Below are 9,321 nucleotides of genomic sequence, written 5' to 3'. Positions count from 1 at the left end.
CAGAAATTGATGACAGAGCAAACAGAACTCTCCAGGAACCCCAAAAGCTGGCTGCTGAACAGAGAGGTGCAAAGCACAGAGAGGTCTCTGGAGTCTCACTGATGTTCAGATTCCAAGAGAAGCTGCAGGCAAAGTCCCGATCCTTCCCTCAAAGCATTTGAACTAAATCTCACTAAATGAACTGCCAACGAGGCTCACACTCAGCTCAGCCACTGATTATAGTGACTCACTCCTGTTCTCCTCCCACACGCTAGCAGCCTGACAGTGAAATGGGTATGCTCTTTTCAAGGGTAAATACCATAGACTTCAGTTTCTGCTGTTCCTTTGCACACAGTAAAAGAAAGCAAGCCAATGTAGGAAAATGTGACCTATAAACCAGAGAAGGAAAAGCAGTCAAAGAAAGTGACCTACATATAACACAGAGGTTGGAATTAGCTATTGTAAATATGCTAAAGAATCTGGGGGAAAACATAGGTAATATGTGTAAACAAATGTAGAATTTCAGCCCCCCAAAAAAACCCAGAAAGAAAATGTTAAAATGAATCAAATGGAAATGCTATAACTGGAAAAATATCTTTCAAAATTGATTTTAATAGTTGAATTGCTAGACCTAGCAGCAGAAAAGGATTAGCAAACATGGAGACAGGTCAATAGAGATTATACAGGTTGAAAACAATGGAATAATAAAGATGGGAAACCAAAAATAACATCTGAGACATTCGAGAGAATACCAAATGATCGAATGTAAGTATAGTAGGATCTTAGATAATGACCTTGAATTTCCCTAAACTGATGAAACATAACAATCCACAGGTACAAGAACCTCGGCATACCCCAAGCTAGGTAAATTCAAAATGAACCACGAGAAAACACAGTCAACATTCAAAAAGCAGTACATAAGAAGAACTTAAAAAATTAGCCTGAAGGAAAAGGTACATTACTTACAGAATAATGGCAGATTTCTCAACAGAGATAATGTATATAATGTATATATCTATACACACATGTTCTTTAAAAGATGATTGGCCATTTAAAACAGTAATGAAATGCATTGCGGGATGACATGTAGAAGTAACTTACATGAGGACAAGAGCCCTGAGTCTCGGGGAAGATTAAATACACTTGGACTGTAAGTTTCCTAAATTATTCATGAGGTAGTTTAACATTATTTTACTGTCTATAGCTAAAGAAAGTTTTTATAAGGCACGTTTTATTCCCAACTCACACCTACACAGATGGACAATCTCAGACTGACCAAAATCTCTGGCAATCTGCAGGCAGGAGGATCATGCCTCTGGGGCTATGAGAAGAGTACAGGAGTATTAGCTCATGATGTGAGCAGAAGACCCTTTGTGGCAGAGCTTCCTGTTGCTCAGCTGTAGGGAAGGAGTAACATCCGGAAAGATGTGGACACAGTCCTCCCGGCTGCCAGGAGGGGTCTGTCCCCTCTGCTGTGTAGAGGCTACCATTTCTGCCAGTGACCATGTTTTATCCGTGTGGAAAAGCTCTGTTCAGCTTAATCTCCCTGTCTCCCTCCTGCTGCTGATCTGTTCTTGCTGTGAGGCATTGGCATATATATTTCCCACTGTAAGTTGTTTATTGTAGGATAATTTACAAATATCTTGCTGTCTTTATTAATTAAACAATGGACCAATAATTTCTTCTGACCAGGACAGCAGTCAGCTAAAAACACAATCAGCTGGCTGATTTTCCTTCTTTACCTCTTGTTTGTGGATAAAACCTGATTTTCATTAATCCAGAGCTACAGCACCGGAGATGATTTCAATCAACTCCTTTGTGCTGATGGCTTGGCGGGTGCGGTTGGAGGTCAAAGTCAATTTGTCAGTCATCTCAGAGGCATTCTTGCTCACGTTGTGCATGGCTGTAATCCTGGCACTTGGCTCGCTTGTGGTGGATTCCTTCAGAAAACAGTAGAGGATATTGGCCAGATTGTATTCCTGGTAATGCTACAGCACATCAGCATCCGTGTCATCATAGATCCCCACGCTCTCAGCCCTTGCGATGATATTCAGAGAAAAGATGGGCTTTCCTTTTGTCTTGTAGAAGAAGACAGACCTGAATCGATTCAAGACAATCGATCCTTCATCACATTCATATCCAGAATTTAGTCATTCCAGGGAAATGATTGAGACATCTCTAAAAGTGGGGGGCTTTCTTCCCACTTCTTTGAATATCACCAGAAGCTGGTCAGAATGAGTCCTATGAAGTATACCCCGGATTTTATTACCCATTCCAACAATCTTAACTTCTTTTCTGGCTGCTGTGAGCCTAGCCACCTCACTTTTCATCTGCTTAGCAACCAAGGAATAGTTAGTGCCACAAATCCCTCTCTCTATCTGAGGACACGCTGATAAGGTGTTTCTTCTCGTCTTCAGGCAACTTAACACCAGCCTTTTCATACAGAACCAATGATTCTGTTCCATATACTTGAGATGGTTTCACCTCCCTTTTAGGTTGGGCATATTTTGCTGCTGTTCCCATTTTCATAGACTTGGTAATTTTCTGGATGTTTTTGACTGACTTCAGTCACCTGGTGATATCTTTCAAAGTTGCCATATTTTGAACTTGGATCCATTGTGGCTGCAGAGCCCAGGCCAAGACCTTAATGATACCCACCCAAGAGAATGTGGTGCTACTGGCCCTGCTGAAGGTTGATCGGAGAGGCCTCACTGCACATGTTGGCTTATGTTCTGAGTGTAGCATTCTAAGGGGCCCCTGTAGGCCACTGGGGCCAGTAGGGCCCTGACAACCTGAGCATGTCCTGGTGACCACTGGTTCCATAGGGGCTTTGGTGATGGCTGCAGAGCTTCACCCCAGGCCATCCTGGAAATGCTGTGTGGGCTGAGGACCCCACTTTAAGGTCTGAGTCCTGGTCCAGCTCTGGTGATGCTACCTACCCCCTGAGAGATGGTGATACAGGCTTCTTTGTAGATAAAGTCAACTTTTATTTTTTAAAATATTTTTTATTTATTTATTTTTAGAGGGGGGAAGGGAAGGAGAAGGAGTGGGAGAGAAATATCAATGTGTAGTTGCCTCTCATGTGTCCCCTACTGGGGACCTGGCCCACAACCCAGGCATGTGCCCTGACTGGGAATCGAACCGGTGACCCTTTGCTTCACAGGCCTGTGCTCAGTCCACTGAGCTATACCAGCCAGGGCTAAAGTCAACTTTTAAATGTAGGGAGAAAGAGCTTGGCATAAGTTATTCTGTTCTAGATATTTAAAAAGTAAAATTTCTGAGCTCAGGAATATTTTGGGAGATTGTGAAGCACTGGAGAGCTCTTTGAAGGGGTCCAGCCTTGAGAACAAAGTATTAGAAATGCTGAGCCTGGAGGCAAATAATAAAAAAACCTTTAAGGTTCCTCCTTGAGGTTAAGATACACTTAGCAAAAAAATGGAGGAAAGAGAAATCTAAATGACCAGGATGAGCATTGCAAGAATGCTCAGTCATTAACAGATGATTCAGAAGCCACTCCACCCCAAGGTCTGTTAGAAGGGTGAGGAACAATGAATGATGGCACTGAAGAAAGTTGTGGATGAACTTGACAATTCTCAGGAAAGCAGAAAACTGCTTTCATAAGATACTGCAGGATAAAAAGAGTGAAAAATGGAATGAACAGAAAAAAAAATGGTTGAAGACTCTAAAGCAGCAGTTCTCCAAGTTATTGGTGTCAGGACTCTTATATTCTTAGAGATTATTAAGGACCCCCAAGGGATTTTGTTATATAGGTTATATCTAGTCATATTTACTATTTCAGAAATTAAAATGGAGATATTTTAAGAATAATATTTATTCATGATTATATTTACCATAATAATTAATAACACATTATAAAATCAATACTAAAAATAAATGACACATTTTAATGAAAAATTACCAGATTTTCCTCAACTCACCCCTACAAATTACTGAAAAGACTGGCATTATTATATAGATTTATAAATTTTTAAAAGATCTGACTTATAGAAAGCTGGATTCTTATATCTGCTGCATTCAATATGTTACTATAATTCAGATAAAGAAAATCCTGTGTTACACAAATATCTGGTCAGAAAAGAGAGGTGTTAACAGCCTTTTTAGGTAATTGTGGATATCCTTTGTTACTATACTAAGACTTGATCATTGTTTATTAAAGGGCAGTTGCAATGTGGAATCTGACATCATGTCAGTAAAATTTCCATATTGTTACATTAAAATTTACTGGTCTAGCTTGTATTTTATATGGATCTTTTACATATGCGTGATTTTGTAACATCATGTATTGGTGACTTGAAAAATATTGGCTGACTGAATTATTCAGATCTTCCAAATGTTGACATATTTCATTATAAAATATAAAAATGTTATGTCTATTAATAAGACCACTGATTTAATCAGAAGAAGCTTTAAGTATTGGGAACATATCAAGCTCATAGTGACAGATACAATTTTCCCCATATCCTAATATTCACTTGACAACTTGAATCTTATCATCGGCACAGATACTGTCAGTTGTGTTCCTTGAAATGACAGGCTTAGTTTGTTTGTTTTTTAAAAAAATTGGCCAGCAGATACCGAAGTCTGTATCATTTGTCAGTTCTTCTTTCACGTGAATATAATGCTCAATGGAAAAAAGTGGCTACTTCAGCTTGCAATTCAACAAATTGCACACAAGTTTTCTGCTTGGATCATCATCATAGCTCAGTGTGAAGCTAAAGTGTTTTATGTGTACCTTCCATTTTGTTTTTCAAGGTATTAGAATGACATATACCAAAGGCCAAGTTTTAATAAAAATTGATTATCACTTAGATGACCAATGAATATGAGCTTTGAGAGAAGCTAATTGATGACATTAAGGAAATCCTTATAAACCCTTGAAGAAGAAAGTAACCAACTATATATTTGAGTAGCTGTAAAACAAAAGAAACAATCACTAACTGATTATATAGCACAATTCTACAACCCAAAAACCATGCATCATTGGAATTAGAAAACGTGACTGAGGTTCAAAAGCTTCAGAATATGCTTAAAGGCTGAGCTGTGTCAAAACAAGAATAAGAAACCTCCCAGGAAATTTTCCTGTAGAGGAAGAAAAAAAATTTAGATTGAGGAAAAAGTTTCAAAGCAGATAAAAACACGAGCCAGGTCATGAAGAGCAGAATGCCAACATAAAACAAAGCACCAAACCAAACCAAGCCAAACCAAAAAACAAGCCAAAGCTCTAAGAGAAGAAATGGAAGGACTTATTTGTCCTTTGAAACGCCAACTTATTGCTCTTCATTACAGAAAATTCATGTGGAAGACCAAAATTAACTGCAGAAACCTGTAAAATTTGAGATTTTAGAAAGGGATCCTCAAGGCCTTGAAGATCCAAGTGCAGCATTTAGCCAAGGCCTAGAGAACTAGGGAATCCACTGGGTCCGTGGATCATCAAGACCGGAGACATGTCCAGCCAGGATGCTGTAGAGATTCAGGGCTCGATGTTGCCCAGCATCACCAGATGTGACCAGATGCTGTCTCCATGGGATCTAGAGCCCAGAATGATATAGTGTCTACCTGTCCATCTATATCCTGGTCCCGCTCTTCCTTCACATGTACCAGCCAGAGTTTCCATTTCTGCTTCAGACACTGGTTATTTTTCTACATCAACACGAGTCATAAGTTTTAATGGGCCTTCTTTTGGGGGAGCAATTGGTCCACATCTTTAAAATATGGGGTTGGGTGGGACTCAGCCTGGAGGTGCTTTTGGCCATCTAGGTCCTCCTGATTCATCTCTGCTACCTGAAAGTGAAGTTGGTGCAGGCACTGTTTCCTCACCCGCATCATCCAGTTGAAGGTTCCGTGCTGGGAATGGATCCGTAGGGTATGTTATAAGAACAGAACTCCATCCATCTCCCTCTCCTCCAAGAAGCCTGTTTGAATTCCTGAGATCACATCCTACAAACAGTTTTCCTGGCCCTGCATCCACCATGAGTGCCAAGGAACATCAACCCACCAAGGGGGTTGCTTTGTGACTCTTGCCCAAGAGCTACTGGCAATGTGTAAGCTTCCTAGGGCTGAGCCATCCTTCAGAGAGCCTCTTTCTGAGGGTCTGAACCAGGGCCATCATGTTAATAATGTTTCTGTCACTCTTCTAAAGACATTTTGAATTCTTTTTAAATGTAACAGCTGTTGTTTAAGTGATTGCACATTTGTTCAAATTGAAGCTTGATAGAATTATAATTCTTAGGGTAGTATTTTATAAGTAGTGAAGTTGTTTTATAAATTAGAATCTTATGAATGAATTATTTCCATTCTATTGTACTCTCTAGGTAGTAGGAGGTTTGTATTTTGATTTGATTAACCAGTCTACCATAACTGAGCTATAATAGGCATTTTGCATGAGCTACTACACACATTTAAAATTTAAAGGCTGTTTTTCTCGGCTAAGAATTAGGTTTCCCACTATAGTATTGAGAGCATTGGAAAAGTTGTTTGAAGTTTACTGAAGTAAATGTTATTGGGTTTTTTAATTATTTACTTCTTTTTTAAAAATTTTTATTTTTATTTAATTCTTGTTCAAGTACAGTTTTCTGCCTTATATTCCCAGCCCTGCCCCCCACAGTGCTCCCCACTTCCCTCCCATTTCCACCCCCCACCTTAGTTATTGTCCATGTGTCCTTTATACTTGTTCATGTTATTGGTTTTAAAAAATAGTAAATAAGTGAATAAAGTGGTGTCACAGAATGCCTTTTTGCATTTAAAGAAAATAGCCAGATCAATACTTCCTAAAGGAGATCCAAAAAACTAATTCTGCCCTACATAGTCTATGGCTCCCCCCTATTCTACATATACATTGGGGGATGGAGGGTTTAGGAGATATAACTAGTGAGATTCTCTTTGGGGAGAGCTGAAAGAGTGCTTTGGTTTCTCTTAATTCACATGCCCCGACTTAAGCCAAGTGAGAGGGTCCTCAGTAGAACTCCTGGAGGCATGTGCTATGTTGGACAACATGGAGGCTGGCAGCTGGTTGACACCTAGGAATGTAGGGAGGCGAGAAGCTAGTTATAGCTTCCCTAAGTCAGCATGAAGAGTGCTTTCAGCTGTGGGTGGGATGATGGTGGTCTTTGGGAGGTGTTGCATTTGAAAGATACTATCCTAATGGTCTGTCCATGCCCAAGTGGTAACTCCAAAGCAAGAGTCTGTTCTTAACTGGAACAATATAGTGAGGCCACCAAGGGAGGAGTTCCTTCTACAAAAAGGACTGAAGAGAAAGGACTACTCGTGTTCAGGTGTCTGTGTCACACAGAGAGCTCTGACTCTACACTTACTTCAGTCAAGGGAGACTTTTCACCCACTTAGTTCTCTCTTCCCCTGCCCCCATCCTGAGCAGGGAAGTGGGGGAGACGGTAAAACCAAAACCAGGAGAAGCTGTCCCCTGAGCCCCTGCCCTCCATTGCTTTCTGATCTCCTCAGCAGGTTTCTAAGTTCAGATCAGACCAAGAGTTTTAAGTTAAATGAGACTGAAGTTTTGTTTTAGATTTTATTAAACATTTTAATATCCCAATGAAGACTATTTTTTATTTTTAATACTTTAAAGTGATTAGAAGGCTATACTATAGACTCTGTTTCAAATATCATCCAACTGAGAGAAAAGTTAAGAACAGAAAGGTATTTCAATATTCCACTCGTACTTGGTTTGGATTGTTAAAATGATAATTACCTGTGAGCATGGATCTTTGTTCTTCATTGGACCAATTTCCTTAAGTTAAATGTCCATGTGTGGAATAATTGACCAAGGTTGTGCACGTCATTATGGCTTCAGATAGCAATGCTAGCCTGGCAACCTATGTGTTGACCAACATAAACTGCCACTGGAGACCTAAAAAAAATCAATTTCATGCCAGATTTCACTGTACCACTGTCACCCTTGAGAGAAGATGTCCCAAGTTGGAGTCACAATAATACAGTGTAAAAAGTAGAACAGTACTCAGAACACCCAGTTTTCTCTTTGCACCTATAAGTATGTCTTTAGGGAAAAATATGCAAATATTTATACAGATTTTTTTTAAAGACAAAAAAATGTGATGACATAGTACATATTTGTATTCACAATGTTGTCTCTTCCCACATCAGTATAAAAAATTCTTCCTTACTCTGCTAATCGATATCCCAATTGTTTTTACAAAAACAATATTATACACTAAAAATTAGCATTAGTGAAAAATCACATTACATTTTTCATAATTAATTATCAATTGATTTCACAGACACTATTGTCTTTTTTCCTCCCTCCCTCTTCCCTTTCTTTATTATTACATCTGCATTGTACATTATTTTCAGGGTACCGTGTTATGTTCAGTAGCATTTATTTATCCAATATGTACTATATTTTTCAGACCATAAGACGCAGCTAGGTTTTAGGGGAGGAAAATAGAAAAAAAAATTTTAAAGCAAAATATGTGGCAAAATATTTAATAACACAACATAATATTTCACCAATGTAAATATAAACAGAAACCAGCAGCAGCATTAACAACCACTATTCTTCCCAAATTGGTGGGGGAGGAGTGTGTCTTATAGTCTGAAAAATATTCTAGATGCTGTATATACAGGAATGACTGAACCAAACATAACACCTGCCCTCTGGAGTTTGCACACCAGCAGAGTTGTTCTTTACTTTCTACTTTGTCTTCTAAGGGTAAGGTTAATATTTAAACCCAAAATACACATTATATCTTACATAGTTTGCCAGAACTTTGGTCACGAGAACTGATCTTCCTAGTAGGCAAGGCAAAGTGGGAAATTTAATCAGATACTTAAGTTATGGCTGCTGAGGAAATGAAAAGTTATTGGAAGTTCTGGGGATGGAGAGTACTTTTCCAGTTGGCTGTCACTGAAGAAGTACCTTAAGATGTAGAGAACTCTGTTTTTAACATTATCTCACTTGCACAAACCGAATTTTATAGCACTGTTTTCTGTTATGTTCTTTAATATAGGTCAATGATCTAATGCCAAAAGTCATTCTGAAAAATAAGTTCTCTAAGGAGTACAAAGCTGGCGGACAAGTCATACAGCTTTCTGACTTAATCCAACGACAACATTTAGAGGGTATAGAGTCTGCTCCATATACTAGAAGAATATACAGATCCCATTTGTTTTCTGGAATCCTCCATTAGTATCTTGTGAAACTGAACTTTTGATGAGAATAAGGGAGCAGGGAATTTGAGAGTATTCTTCCTGATGAGTGCAGATATTCCATGTCACTGATTTATGGCAAGTATGGATACTTTAATAGGTTCTGCAACGGGTCAAACGTGGTGCTATAAACTGGAACAGAGT

General features: G+C 39.0%; 1 pseudogene; it reads right to left on the bottom strand.

Annotated features, from left to right (window-relative positions):
- Positions 1-1,586: 1,586 nt before the first annotated feature.
- On the bottom strand, positions 1,587-2,640 carry LOC119004037 (ATP synthase subunit gamma, mitochondrial-like; annotated as a pseudogene).
- Between the last annotated feature and the right edge of the window lie 6,681 nt (positions 2,641-9,321).

The sequence above is a fragment of the Sturnira hondurensis genome, unplaced genomic scaffold (assembly GCF_014824575.4).
Source record: "Sturnira hondurensis isolate 20B ecotype Veracruz unplaced genomic scaffold, ASM1482457v3 Scaffold0019006, whole genome shotgun sequence".
In the NCBI taxonomy this organism is placed as follows: Eukaryota; Metazoa; Chordata; class Mammalia; order Chiroptera; family Phyllostomidae; genus Sturnira; species Sturnira hondurensis.
Note: the sequence above shows the minus strand (reverse complement) of the source record. Positions and strands in the feature narration are given on the sequence as shown.